The sequence below is a fragment of the Macrobrachium rosenbergii genome, chromosome 10, assembly GCF_040412425.1.
Source record: "Macrobrachium rosenbergii isolate ZJJX-2024 chromosome 10, ASM4041242v1, whole genome shotgun sequence".
Taxonomy (NCBI): domain Eukaryota; kingdom Metazoa; phylum Arthropoda; class Malacostraca; order Decapoda; family Palaemonidae; genus Macrobrachium; species Macrobrachium rosenbergii.
Window position 1 is genome coordinate 74,720,146 of NC_089750.1, and position 14,995 is coordinate 74,735,140.

The window sequence follows — 14,995 nt, forward strand, 5'->3', positions numbered from 1 at the left end:
TACATCCGTTCATATTTGCTCTCTTAACATCTTACTTTCCTCCTCCTCCTAACAGTTGTTTCATAGTGCAACGGCAAGGTCCTCCTGTTACACCTTTCAAACCTTTCTACTCTATTTTCCATTCAGTGCTGAATGACTTCATAGGTCCCAGTGCTTGGCCTTTGGCCAAAATTCTATATTTCATTCCATTCTAGTTTGATGGTCAACCAGAGTACACGTAAGTTCATCTTCAATCACAGCAGTGTGTTCTTCAGCACTGAATGACCTCATAGGTCCCTGTGCTTGGCATTTGGCCTAAATTCTATATTCATTTCGATTCTTGCTCCCTAAATGGATTGAAAGTCAATCTATTTACAGTTTGGTGTTCAAACAGACAGGGTACATAAGTTCATCTTCAATCCCAGCTGTGTTTTTGTTCCCTGAATGAATAGAAAGTCAGTTTACTTGATCATTATTCTTCAAATAGCTGGTCTGTATGTTTTAATGACTTACACCGAAAGTCTTCCCCTCCCCTAGGAAAATTAATTCCACAATTACTGGAAGGACATTGAGGATAAACGTTTCATCTTTTTGCACCAGTAGCAGGAAATACTGTTTCATCTTAGTCTTTAAAAATCTCTTTTGCCAGGAATCAGATTTCACAATAACCTCGAGCAGTGTAGCTCAGTGCCTGAGTTGTGATAAAACCTCCCAAAATGTTGCTTGTCTCAGAGAACTGAACCAAGGTGGATTTCCGTGTAGTTGGAAATCTAACAGACTGAAATTAATAATGATGAAAAGGAGATGGAGATGGCTTGGACACGTCCAACCCCTGGGAGAATAGTAATGGTATTGTCAGCTGTGAAGACTTGAAAGCCCAGACCTGTTTGAATGAGAAATGTGAGAAAGGCTGCATTTAAAAACTTTTATAAAAAATTGGTAATTATTTTCAAGTCTGATATATGACAACCACCAGTAGTTATATAATAACATTTCTTCAAGAAGTCTCGCAATGACAGTTCATTAGATAATGATTTACGGTAAAACCTTTTAATTTGCAGCTCATCCTCTATATTGCCGTGATGAAATTCGTCGCATCTTACTCGATAGAGATAAAAATATCTTTGTTGGGATCAAATAGTTGTCAGACACCATTTATTGCGTGCTTGTTTATTTTAGTACTTGTTCTAAATGTCAACAGATGTCACTAGCTACAAGATAAACCACGCCTCTTTTAAATATGGCAGTACATACTGAGCTGTGTCGTGACTGTATCCTTCACCGATGTTCCGTAAACTGACTATAGATTTATCTATTATTTATTTATCGAATGAAGTGATCAAGAAGTAGGAGGCTTCAACCTTCCAATGGAGACGCCATTTATTAGGCCTAAAGGAAGCAATCTTTTACGTGTGTTCATTTGTCCAACAAATACTCGAGCAAGTATTGTAGTACACTGTTGTTTTCTGACACCGTTACATTCGTAGCATACGTCTGAAAGTCGAGTAACCACCCAATTTCCGTTTACTTAATAAGCTTATACGCTCGTGTTACTGCTGAGCAAAACCGCTGAAGTTCTAAAGACGAAAACGCGACCACAAATATGTTTTTCAACTCGGAGAGAAAGAAAGAAGAACTTCAAATAAAGTGAAGAGTGGACTAGAGGGTAATTAGCCAGGGCTGATAAAGAAAGAGAAAACTGAGTAATAAGCGAATACTATTAAAATATTCTATAAGATCTGACAGAGGAAGAAGAGCTGGAAACCATAGCCCGCACACACGCATCCAAGAGTTCAAAGAAATGCCAAACAGGAGAAAGACAAACGCCATATACGCACGAGAGTAGGATACCGTATTAGGGAGAATATAAAGCTACAAAATTCAATAATAATAGTTTTCGGATGTCATTGGTTGATACTTCAAAACAAAAAAGTTGCCGAAACCAATTCAACCAGCCGACACCGACCTAGGGGATAATATGTGTTAGGTCAGAACAATTCTCGTAGTCGGTAGCCAATCAGAACTATCCTCTCTTTAATCTGCCAATATCATTGGCTGAAATTACGTAGAATTACGTAGTCTGTGTGTGTGTTTTGAGAGAGACCAAGTTACCAAGGCTGACCATTTCGTAGTCTTGGTTAGTTATGAGTCTGAGGTGATTTGCGGTGCATTCGTCACTGTTGGTTGTGCAGAAGTCATATTCGTATACCATAGAACCTACCCCCTTTCACACCTTATCATACTTACCAGGACCAACTCAGGGCACGTGACAGAGAGGTAGGTAAAAGTCTTCATTTTTTATAAAGTGATTATTCTTTGTGACAAAATTCGCCCTCTTAAAGATAGAGAGAAAGAATGTTGTCTATTGTTAATCTCGTAATCTTCTGCATTAAAAAAAGTGCTTTCTAAGCGCTAATGATAAATGTTTCGTGGCATCTTGAAATGAGACATTTGAATGCTATGGATTCTGACTGCATTGAGAGACGACATTCTCTCTCTCTCTCTCTCTCTCTCTCTCTCTCTCTCTCTCTCTCTCTCTCTCTCTCTCTTACAACACCTTAGAATGAGACATTTGTAGGTCACGAATTTTGACTGTATTGAGAGATGGCATGCTCTCTCTCTCTCTCTCTCTCTCTCTCTCTCTCTCTCTCTCTCTCTCTCTCTCTCTCTCTCTCTCTCTCTAGAGGATAGCCCTTTTTTAAAGATAATTATTGCAAGCCATTTGAAGCAATCACAGTAACTATCTCTTTTTCGACTGTTGTATGTATTTATGGCAGTCGTTTTATGAATTATTTTAGACCTACATGAAAATTGTTGAATGTTTTAATGCATAACAATTATAAACTACAACAGAGATTCATTGGCTATTAAGGCTAAATTATGGTAATTACGGAATTGAGTAAAATATTTAGATGATAGCTTTTATAAACTAGGTAGCTAAAGATATTCAGGACACATATTATAGCCTATGTTTGAAAAAAAACACGATCAAACTTTTTATTTTTAAAAATGGATAACAGATATTACCATGTTAGTGCGAATAATAGTATATTTTACTGAAAAATTACTAATCTACTGAAGTACTGATATAATAATAATAATAATAATAATAATAATAATAATAATAATAATAATAATAATAATAATAATAATAATCTCTAAGGATTTTTATCTGTGATCGTTTGGGCAATACAAACAAGGCATATAAATTTCTGAAAATAAAAATGCAAGATTTGCTATTTTTAAAATCTTCAACAATACAAAATATGCGTGAGACGTTATCAAATAAACAAGAAATTGAGCCAAAGTAGTATTTCAGTCCATTTTCTTTATCATTACTTGTACATAGGTACGTACATACTATAGAGGGATGAAGAAATTTGTTTTTATTTAGCATTTCCCAACGTTTTGTGAGAGAGAGAGAGAGAGAGAGAGAGAGAGAGAGAGAGAGAGAGAGAGAGAGAGAGAGAGAGTGTGTAATTGTCATTGTGAGTGGTTCGGTTGTTGGAGTTGGTTTTACGGCTGTCTCTCTGTCTGTCGGGCTGTCGAGAGTTTTTCGTTTTTTGGGGAGGTCTTGGGCAGTTGAGGTCCAACCTTGAAAGTGAACGGGAATTCGTCTGGCTTTTGTTTTTTTCGGTACCGATATTGATGGTGCATGTGTCTCTTTTTTTTTGTTCGTTGTTGGTGGAGGGTTTGGTTGAAATTTTGTTTTGTGGTTTCTGTGTGCTGTGATTGGCGACCGTGGACCTTTACCCATCTCCAGCAACCGAAGATCAGGGTGAGTGTTGTTTTGTTTGAGGGTTAGAATTCCGCCACATAATATTTGGCGCCCAACGTGGGGCAGCTGGTATTGCAGCTGCAATTGAGGTTGGTGGCTGGTAGTGTGACTGAAGAGAAGGATGGAAGAGGAACTGGTAAGGTTGAGAGAGGAGAATACGTGGTTGAGGGGTGAGAATGAGAGATTGAGGAGTCAGTTGGAGGAGGTGGAGGGAATGCTAGGAAGTGCAAAAGAAGAAATGAAAGGGGAGATGAAAGAGTCAGAAGAGAGAATGGAAGAGAGGATGGATAAAAAGTTGGAGGGAATGATGAAAGGTGTGGAAGAAATGGTGAAAGGTATGTTCAAGGGTGTTTTTGGAGAAGGGGCTGTTGGAGGCAGGTTCTCTGGAACGTGTGAAGGGGCAAGAGAGAAAGAAAAGGAGGAAGAAGTGAATGGAAGCGTGAGTGATGAAAGTGATATGGGAATAGGAAGTAAGAAACGAGGGAATGAGAGGCAGGGTAAGGAAAAGGGGAATGAAAAGCAAGGGAAGGAACAGAGGGGAAAGTAAGGATAAGTCAGGGGAAGAAAAAGGGAAGAAGGGAAAGGAAAGGAAACTGGTAAGAAGGGAAAGGAAGTGGGAAAGGCAGGAAAGAAGGGAGAGGGTGAAGGCAGTAGTGATAGTGAGGTGGATGGAGGTGAGTGGATAAAAGTGGATAAAAGAGGGGGAAGAAGAGTGTAATGAGTAAGATGAATGTAAGTGCAGAAGTGGACTCTTTGTATTCGGAAGAGGGTATGAAAGGACAGAGCGAAAGTAGCGAAAGTGAGAGTGAAAGTGAGAAAGAAGTGAGAAAGGCTATGTATGTGAGGAGGTACCCCAGTGTGAAAAGTATAATGAGTATGGAAGTAGGGATGTGCATGATTTCTTTAGGGAGTATGAAAGGTTTGTCAGGATAAGTATGGGGAAAGTAAGAGAGTATGGGCACGAGAATTAGGAGAGTATTTGACTGGGTTTTACTTGACATGTATAGGGTTATTATGAGTGTGGGAGATGTTGAGTATGACAAGGTGAAAGCTAGATTAGTTGAGCAAGCGAGGCGTATGAAAGCGAGTGTTAAGTATAAGAGGAAGAATGAATTTGATGAGGCAAGAATGAAAGCTGGGAAACCTTGTCACTGTATGCTTGTCGGCTGGAGACGTTGGCAAGGAAGAAGTTTGGGGATGATGGGATAGATGAATGTAAGGAGTTAGTACGGAAGTTGTTAGGGACAGTGCCGGATGGAGTTAGAGAATTTGTGAACTTGAAGCGGAAGGAGAAGAAAAGATGGACGAATGAAAGGTTGACTTGGGGAGAAATTTTGGAAATTGTAGAAGATTATGAGCTTGACAGGGTTATAAAAGAGAGCAGAAGTGTAAGTGTAAGGGCTGGGGTAGATGAGAGAGTACCAGAGTTCGGAAGCTTTAGGGATGCAGTGTTGAGGGGCCCAATGAGAATGGCCGATAGTGTAATAGATAGGAGTGTAAGAACAAGTAATGTAGAGGTGCCAGTGAGGATGAATGATGGGTTTGTAAGGGAACAACGGGTTGGACGGGTTAGGGATAGTAGTGTACAAAGGGGAAGGTCGATGAGTGGAAGTCGAGCGAAGTGTTTTAGATGTGGAAAGGAAGGACATACAAAGAATGAGTGTAGGTGGGCTTTAGGAGCGTGTTTCGGGTGTGGGCAACCAGGACATTTGGTAAGGAGTGTATGAAAGATAGGGGGGTTAAATGCTACCGGTGCGGACAGGTGGGTCATGTTGCTAATGGTTGTAGGGGTACCCGAGTGAATGTAATATGTGGTAACTGTGGTAAGAATGGGCATTATGCGAGAATGTGTTCAGAACCGAGAGCGAAGTGTGTCGAATGTGGAATTGAAGGGCATGTATCAAGTGTATGTAGACGAAAGAGGGTGACTGTGACAGCGAATTCGGGAAACTGAGTGTGAAGGGGGTTCAAATGGGTGGATCCTCCAGGATGCAAGCGGTGCGTGTGATGCATGTACGTGAGGGGTTGTTGCATGAGGGGGGCTTTGCTGGAAAGACTGACGAGTGCATGAAGCAATTTGTTTTGATAGAGTATGGCAGAAAACGTAAGAAAGGGAAGAACGTAAGTGAACGGAATGATCGTAAGTTGTGTGATAGGGGTGTGAGTGCCAAAGTGAAAATGAGTGATAAAGCGTGTAATACGGATGAATGGGATGGTATGGATAGAACGTATAGTATATGCGGGTTTGATATAACTGAGTTGACTGAACGTGTAGGGGTTGGTGAACGGTTGGAGGTGAGCGAGAGTGTAAGAGTAAGAGAGCGTAGCAGTGATAGACGAGTGATTGAAAGCATGAATGAATCGTTGCAAGAATTGGAAAGGTCAATGAGGGAATGGGATGGGTTAGTTGAAGAATTGGGGGAGGTATTTGGGAATGAGTTAGAGGGTATAGATGAGATTGTGGATGAAATTGAGAGTGGTAATAGTGAAGAAGATAGCGTGAATCTGAGAGAGAATGGAGGAGAAGATGTGAGTTTGAATGTTGCTAGAAGAGAGAATGATTCTGAGAGAATGATTGTGTGCCCGCGAACGCGATCTAGAGGACCTGCTAGTGAGCATCCGTGGGTGTTGCGTAAGGCGATTTGAAAGGGGTGTGAAAGGTGTTGGTTGGGAAATGCTAAAAGGGGGGAGAAATATAGAGGGATGAAGAAATTTGTTTTTATTTAGCATTTCCCAACGTTTTGTGAGAGAGAGAGAGAGAGAGAGAGAGAGAGAGAGAGAGAGAGAGAGAGAGTGTAATTGTCATTGTGAGTGGTTCGGTTGTTGGAGTTGGTTTTACGGCTGTCTCTCTGTCTGTCGGGCTGTCGAGAGTTTTTCGTTTTTTGGGGAGGTCTTGGGCAGTTGAGGTCCAACCTTGAAAGTGAACGGGAATTCGTCTGGCTTTTGTTTTTTTCGGTACCGATATTGATGGTGCATGTGTCTCTTTTTTTTGTTCGTTGTTGGTGGAGGGTTTGGTTGAAATTTTGTTTTTGTGGTTTCTGTGTGCTGTGATTGGCGACCGTGGACCTTTACCCATCTCCAGCAACCGAAGATCAGGGTGAGTGTTGTTTTGTTTGAGGGTTAGAATTCCGCCACAATACGTATGTAAGATCAGGAAACTGAGCGAAGATATGTTTGATCAGTACCCGGATGGGGAACCAACAAGGGATGTCAGGCACTGTTGGTATGTCCTGTATATATGCATTCCAAACCACTGGCACTTTTTAAGGGAGCAGAACCCAAGCTGCGCCACTTACTGATTCTCAGTTATTCTTTTGGAATGAGGTTGCTAGGCCCAAAGACTGCCCCACTCCCATCCCCCTCCCCACCTTCAGGGTGTTCAAGGGAAATAATGCATACTGTGTCCCCTATCCAAGTAATGGATCACATTCTGATCATATGTATGCAGGTCTTAAGATTTGAATTTTTCACCTTTTTCTTTTCACTTTCGTCTGCTTTGTGCATTGCCAAAACTTTCACAGCAAAGATCCTAATGAATTGCTAATTTTTAAGCAAAGAGCCCCCTTACTTACAATAGTAGTTAAAATAAAATTAATGAAATATAAGATTTTTTTTATATCTGAAGATAATTAAATATTTAGTTGAGGCTCTTTGAAATAAGGACATTAGTTCTTAGCAGGAAAAATTACCAGCTGACAAGAAAAGCAGACGAATTTTTAGAAGGGAAACAGGCCTATAATAAGAATGCTGTAATAACATGATGCGTTCGTTGGAAGATGATGGATTTAAATACCTTAGCCTGAATGATTTTAGCCATAAAAGATCTCATATTTAATGCAATAAAGTTAACAGTTGATAGAGCTACTAATCATCACATTACAAAACATTTCTAGCTAATTTTTAAAACTTCTGCTAACCTTAATAGCTAATGAACAATTATCCTCTTCAAAATTTTTGTTTTATATCAAGCAGAGAATAATTCTAAATGCATTTTTAAAATCACATTCAATATCTTAATTATGTGGTCAGTTGTTATTTGCAATGTTTCTATAAGTTAATATAACTACGACCTCTGACTGATCTATGGCCCATAGAATTACTGAAATACATTAAAAAATATAATTCTATCCAGGCCAACAATTACTTCTTTTTCTATGTGATGATTTTAATGTCTAGGAGTTTAATTTTTAGGTCTGTTTCCCTTTTGAAAATTTATGTGTCCCTTGCTTTACATTACGACTTTTAAAAAAAGTGTGAAGATTTTAAATTTTTCTGTAAATTTAATTTTTTTTATTGAATCATCATGAATATTCTTCATGACTAGATTCAAGTCATATAAATGTCTGTTTATCGATTTTTCATACTGTATTGTGTTCTACTTTATGACATTGTGTTAATATTTGAAATTCATCTGCAAATTGTTTTACCAAACTGACATGGCAGGTAAGCCTAGAGGTTTTTCATTTTTAATCGAACTTTACTTATGACAGGAATTATTAGTAATAAATACTTATTTTAACTCCCTATTTTTTTTAATAATTATTCTGTATAAGGTAATTTTTTATTATACACGGACTTTACAAAGTTTAGACAAGTTATTTTTGTATAAGCCTGACATGTAAAAGTTGCTAATAAGTATTTTTAAATAAATTTATTCAATCGATTTCTGACTAAGCAACGAGTAAAGTTTTAGGTTTAAACAAATACGTATTTACATCTAAATTCAGGAAGCATATTGCTTTGATTAGTATTCTTACGTAATACAGAAAGCCACATCTTCGGCGTAAACAAAGTGTGCCAGTTACTGTTTAAACTTTGTTTATAGTTACTACTCAATAGATGCCTGCAGCACCAAATGTCCGGAATTAGTAATAAGCCTAAAGTAAAATATGAATGCATATGAAAACGTTACATTTATTTGATAATTTATTAAATTTATTGGTAGAAAAATCCTATCCTTGTATTACTAAAACTTAACATTTATTGTTATCAATTGTTTTTTTATGTAATGATGAACGGCTGTCCCTAATTTGCTTTTAGGTTCGTTTCCCCTTCAGAAATTCTCCTTACAATACATAAGAAAATATTGCTAAGTTTTAAAAAACCGAGAAGTTATTTTGGTAATCAATTAAAAGCTGTGATGGAAAATTCTCTTTTAAGTAGTAATTGTGTCTGCTATGAACTCCCACCCCAAGCTCATCATATTTTTCTGAAGCGTTTCCACTAGTTTTTTTTTAGGCAAAATTACCTTTAGATCATTATTTTCAGACTCATTTCATGGAGAGATGACTACCTTTGTTTAATTTTACTTTTCTGATATATTGTCTTTGGTCTTGCTACGTAAAATCCAAAGATAATGAAGGGTAAAGCCTTTGATTCAAGTTGTCAGGACCATTATTGGAACGACTGGAAGTCGCGTCCATCAAAGGGTCGTCAGTCAACCATTACTCGCTGTTAAAGTTGAACGTCGAACTCGGTCTGACAATTCAGCCACGTGAAATTTGGAACGCCCGACCTCTCTTCCTTCCATAGTGGAACACCAGGAGTTCATTTACAAATACACCCGGTAAATGAAAGTGGTAGGTAAATTAAATATTCTAAAGAAAATGTTATTATTCACAGGAAAATGTAGCCAACACTGCCGACTTGAAACCGGCCATGTGCTTCCTTGATGTCTTCAGCCGGTCGAGTATATATAGTTGTCATAATAGCGAATCCTCATCCCTCCGTCCTGCTGAGATTGGGCTGCAACCATTTTCAGAAGCCTTTTAATGAAAATCTAGATTAGGCTAACGCTTCAGTATTTGTTGGACCTTGAAACCGCGTTTGTGAACGGCCTCAAAATGGCGTAGGTTAGTCTGACATGAGGTTATTGAAGTTGACAGGCAAGGGTCCAAATATATTCCTAACCTAGGGTAGACTATTTTAGAATACTTTAATAATCATAAAGTTTACCTTACATGTCTGGTTACCTTGAGAATGTAAAATGGTGTTTAAACAGGAGGCCTACTGGTTGGGCATGGTGACAAGCCAAGCCTTAAAGACATGAGCTCAGAAATTATATAAACCACACCATATAGATAAGTAGGCCTAACCTATAGGCAAGGGTTCTGTATCTTTCTAGCCTAGGCTTTGGCTGTTAACCTTTAGGCCAGTCCATTGACACAATATACTAGTATACTATGCTTTGGATAATGCTCGTTCAGTATGTAAATATATAATTTACATTAATCTATTGACCAACTTGGTGTTTAGTGCCTGGTATTTTTTACTCTACTATTATTGCATTTAGAAATATAATTTTCCCATGTTTTAATATCTGCTTTGAACATTTCAGGCATAATTTTCATCAAGTGGATACTTGCAAATAGTGGACCCCACCCTTTTAGCCCGTCCTACAATTTGGGGGCCACAGTGTGGCGGCAGGGTTTTTGTGTTGGGGAATTATATTAAATGATTTACAAGGACATTAATTCCATTGATAGTCTTGATTAGAGTAATCTGGGTATTTGTAATGTTTTCAAAATAATATGCTCTAGAACAAGGCCCTCGTACCCTAGGCTAGGTTAGTTGTGGTTGGGAAGATCATTTGCTAACAAAAAGATCAGAAACATTCAGAGCGCACATTTATGCAAAGGCAAATGACATTTTCAAGTCCAAAATTTGTGTAAATTAAAATTTTATTGATATTACATATACTGTACAGTGCCAACTTAACCAACTTAGGTATTGATGTTTTATTTGAACTTGTGAGACCAAGTCATGATTAGACAATTGTTGGGTAATTATGAAGAGGAGTAACATACTGCTGTTTCATCTTTGGGTTCCTTGAAATTCATAAATGTTTCATAAAATGTCCTTGTGTCAATTTTAATATATTTATGCTAGTTTGCCCAATACCCTATCTCAAACATTGGCAGTTAGGCCAGAGTAAGATGATGCCAAGATGCTTGAATGGCGTATCAGCAGTAGTGATCCCTTGAATGCAATATTTCGGTTTCAGATTTTGTGTGATATGTTTAAAGTGGATCTTGAGTTAGCCTTGTTTGGTTTCCAATCAAGTTAGCTTGAGCTATTGCTGTGATTAGTTGGTTCTTTTGCAATGTTGGACTATTATTTTTTCATTTAAGAAATTTTCATCAAATGATAGTCCTGTAGTTTGTACTTTTTATCACAGTATTAACATTACATAGTTGTATAATTAGAACAAAAGTCACTTTAATGTTTATGCTATTAACAGTACATTGTTCTGTAATCAGAACAAAAGTCACATAAATGTTAACATCAATTAGGTTGTACCCATTGAGATAATAGTTTATTATGGAAATCAAATTGGCATGCAGGAAGGCTTGAGAGGTTTTTGGTTTATCAGAACTTGAGTCAGTGATGTGCAAGGTATGCTATTCAGATGGTGGTGGTCATCAAGCCAGGGTAGTTTTGTACCAAATTAAGGCCATGAATTGATGAAAATTTTCCCTAGCACCCACTGACAATTATACATCCTCCTCAGAAGCAAGATTGAGCATAGGTTGCTGAAGAGAGGCTTTGGATAATGTTCAAGTTAATATTTAATGGGCTTGTTTTGATACTAATCATTTACATAGTGTGTTTATATATCTATTACAGTACGCATGTCATTTTTCCTTTAGTTCAAATCGGTTTATATAGTACTGCTGGTTCAGACAATAGCAATGGGTATGGTGGATGTTGCATGTCAAATTAATGAGCTTGCACTCATGCGGTCCTGGTCATTTCGGCCGTAAGTCACTGTAGGCCGTAACATCCAAAACAATGTAAGACGTTATGTTTATCATATTTACCATTATTATTTCATGTTTTACGTACATCCCCAGGGGCTGGTACTAAACACGGCGCCCATCTTGCACGTAAACGTGCTTACGGCCGAAATGACCCGAATGCCACTCATGTTCCCCATGTATGGGTGTTAAAATGAATATTGAAACCATAACTTTAGATGCAAATGAATATTGAAACCATAACTTTAGATGCAGAATGAACATGGATTAGTGGTTTTGACAGTTTCTTTTATTACAGGTTGTTGTTCCAAGTAAGATGGTATCGCCATAGATGAAGATTCTCGAGACAAATTTATGAAATCCAAACTTGCAGTTACTGCCAACAGCTGAGAAGAACTAGTGTTTTTTCAAGATTTGATCATTATTGTTATTTTATTTTTTATTTTTTTATCCATACAGTTCAGTGTGTCCAGACTATAACCATTTTTACAGACTTGTGAATTGACTTCGATATTTGATATAAAAGGATTGAAATCATATTCTCAAAGGTAGGAAGATATTTACTACTGTGGGTCATGTCTCGATTTTTATTTCATTGCAGCCCCTTTTGGGGGTAGCGCTGTCAGTGCACGTCACGCAGAGCACTGCAACCCCTTTCATTCCTTTTACTGTACTCTGTTCGTATTCTCTTCCATCTTACTTTCTACCTTCTCCCAATATTTTTTTAATTGTACAACTGCTGGGTTTTCCTGTTACATCTTTCAGACCTTTTTATTGTCAGTTTCCGCTTCAGCACTGAATGACCTCGTCGGTCCCAGTGCTTGGCCTTTGGCCTAAATTCTGTACTCTGTTTCGTTGCAGTGCTTATGTTCGATATTTTTTTATTTTTTGCAAGTATTCCTCTGTGCTTTTATTAACATTATTGCTTATATTTGGTCACACTGAACTTAACCCTTGTCCAGGAATAGATCATGAACTGTTGATTCCAGGTTTAAGAAGCCCATTTTACTCTAGCACGATGCCATTCCAACAGCCTGTCGAATGGGTTTACATTAGAGGGGATTTCTCTGCACATGGTTAAAGCCTGTGGTGGACCTATAAATCTTTGTTTTTTACTAGCAGTAGGAACCCATTTTTTTACTGTGTTTAGGGCTGCTTTTCGGAGCTGACTCTGGGGCTCATTTCGTTTTTGTAGGCCATTACAATGCTCATCACACTGAGTGGCTGTACTCGGTAACTGCCACGGGTAATCATGTGTTGGACCTCCCCCATCTCAGGTTGAGATGTTAAAGAAATTCTGTGGTATGGATTAGGATTGCCAGCAGGCTCATCCCATCATATTTTGATTAAGGTAAATGTGGATGCAGATTAGGTTATCCTGATGTTAGCGTTTCAAAAAATGGTATAATTGAAATCCCAGGCCAGTTGGGATGGTATTAATACCATGATGTTATGGAGTTCAGAATGAAATTAAAAGTCAAAGTGTTGTTTAAATGATCATCTTAGCACTGTTATTCAGAGAAGAATTTCTTTAAAAGCCATGGAGTAATTCTGCATGTAAGTTTGCTTACCAAGAAAAACAAGAAGCATATTATTTATCTATCAGAATTTTTTTGGTGTAATTTCATTTGGCTTGAAAGTCGAGTACAGGTTGTAAGAGCTGAGAGGGTGTGAGGCAGATTTTCCTTTCCAGTGGTGATGACTATAGTTGGTGGTCTGTCCTTTCATCACTCTTTGTAGTCCATTCTTACATGTATCCCCTTGTATGAGCTTGACAAAATTCCTGCACATTGTCCTAAACAGAAGGCAGAACTTTTGGCTCAAGTCCTTGTAACTGAAGTGTGGGGAGTTCTTGGTGTTGCGTTAGTCATGTTTTTCGGTGCCTAATCCGTGTTCACTTGCATTCAGATCTAGAAAAGTCAAAACTGCTTGTGGCGCTGTACTTGAATCCATCCTCACCATACCCCTCTGAATATAGGCTGATTTCAATCAGTCCTGTTTCATCTGAGGTTTTTAAGGAGCTACTGTTCATGGACGTTTGGCATTTTCTGTACTAGTAACGTAGCTAAGTCAGGAGAACAAACTGATTGCATATGCAGGTGATGCTACTCATATAGCTGCAGTTTGTTTCTCCATATGTGTAGTGTATGGTTGCAGAATCATTGAACAGAGATCTGGCTGGTATTCATGAATAGAGTAGGCTTCGAGGCATGAAACTTGACTGTTCTAAAGGTATGATGGTCAATCCAGAACGCTTTTGCCTTTGTACCTTGACTTAAATTTAAGTGGTACGGTTTGAAATGTCAGTGAATCTAAGACTCGGGTATCAGGTATAACTTCATAAATTGGCTTTTAGAAGTGCAATTTGGCTTCCCCAGTATCTTGTAATGTATTTAAATGGTTCATGATGAAATTAAGTTTTAACTGTAGTAACAGTTTTCTTCCTTGGACTACTGTGGTCTTGGGGTGCTGACTCTCATCTCCAACTCTTGAATTGAGTTAAACATTAGTCAATTTTGTTTTGCCAACTGGTAATGTTGACATATTGCATAAACATAGTGAATTCGTTGTTTGTTGAATGAAATGTTTGTGATGAGCATCCTTAGCACTTTATGTAGCGGTTTTTGCTTGCAACATTAGGGAAGCAGCTCTACAACCATTGTGTCGATTTCTGGTATCAGAGTGTACTACTACAATGCTGGGAATTTTATTTGGCTACAACTAAAATGTGGAACAGTTTACCTAATGTGGAAGTTTACCTACTGCAGTTGTGGAGTCTGATAATCTCCAAATGTTCAGTCTAAGAGCAGAATTCACTCACTTTCTGACATCTCCAGAATTCAGTTGTATTGATTTCGTCTTATTCACTCATATTTATTTATCGCCTGTCCTTTAATTTTTATTCTCATTGCAGGCTGATTTTCCTTTGGAGCACTCTTGGGTTTATAGTCTGTTGATTCTGTCCATAAAGATTTTCAACTGAAGCTTATAAGAACATGAAACATAATTCCCCTTTGGTTGTTTGGTGACTGTCTAGTTTGGCTTTTGGTCCTGAAAGTTTTATGTACAGCAAAACTAATTTCTAATTGTTCCAAATTAATCTCTTAAGAGATAGTTCAGACTGTCCAGTCAGGTTGTCCATTTAAAAAAAACCTGTGGATTAGTCTTTAAATTGTAGAATTTAGAATGATTGCATAAATTTCTAATAGTTATACTAGCCTAGTTTTCTTTTTTATTGGTGAACGTATTAACTGTAATAAACCTTATAATGGGTAGGAAGTCATTAAGAGTGTGAAGGGCAATAATAATTGTATTGCCCTTTTTGATGAAATCTTTATGCTTTGTTGTATATTGAATATTTAAATTTTCATGATTATCCATGTAAGAAAACAATGTACTGTTACAGTTTAGAAAAATGTTAGTACTACTCTGTAATGGGTTATTGTTTATAGATTAATGATAGCACTACGTAAAAAACTTA

At 37.8% G+C, this 14,995-nt stretch overlaps 1 long non-coding RNA gene across 1 annotated transcript; it reads left to right on the forward strand.

Moving 5' to 3' along the window:
• Nucleotides 1-1,227: 1,227 nt before the first annotated feature.
• LOC136842892 (uncharacterized) lies at nucleotides 1,228-14,896 on the forward strand. Its single transcript, XR_010854371.1, has 3 exons — nucleotides 1,228-2,256; nucleotides 9,111-9,336; nucleotides 11,813-14,896. It is a non-coding gene; the product is annotated as an uncharacterized lncRNA (long non-coding RNA).
• Nucleotides 14,897-14,995: the final 99 nt, after the last annotated feature.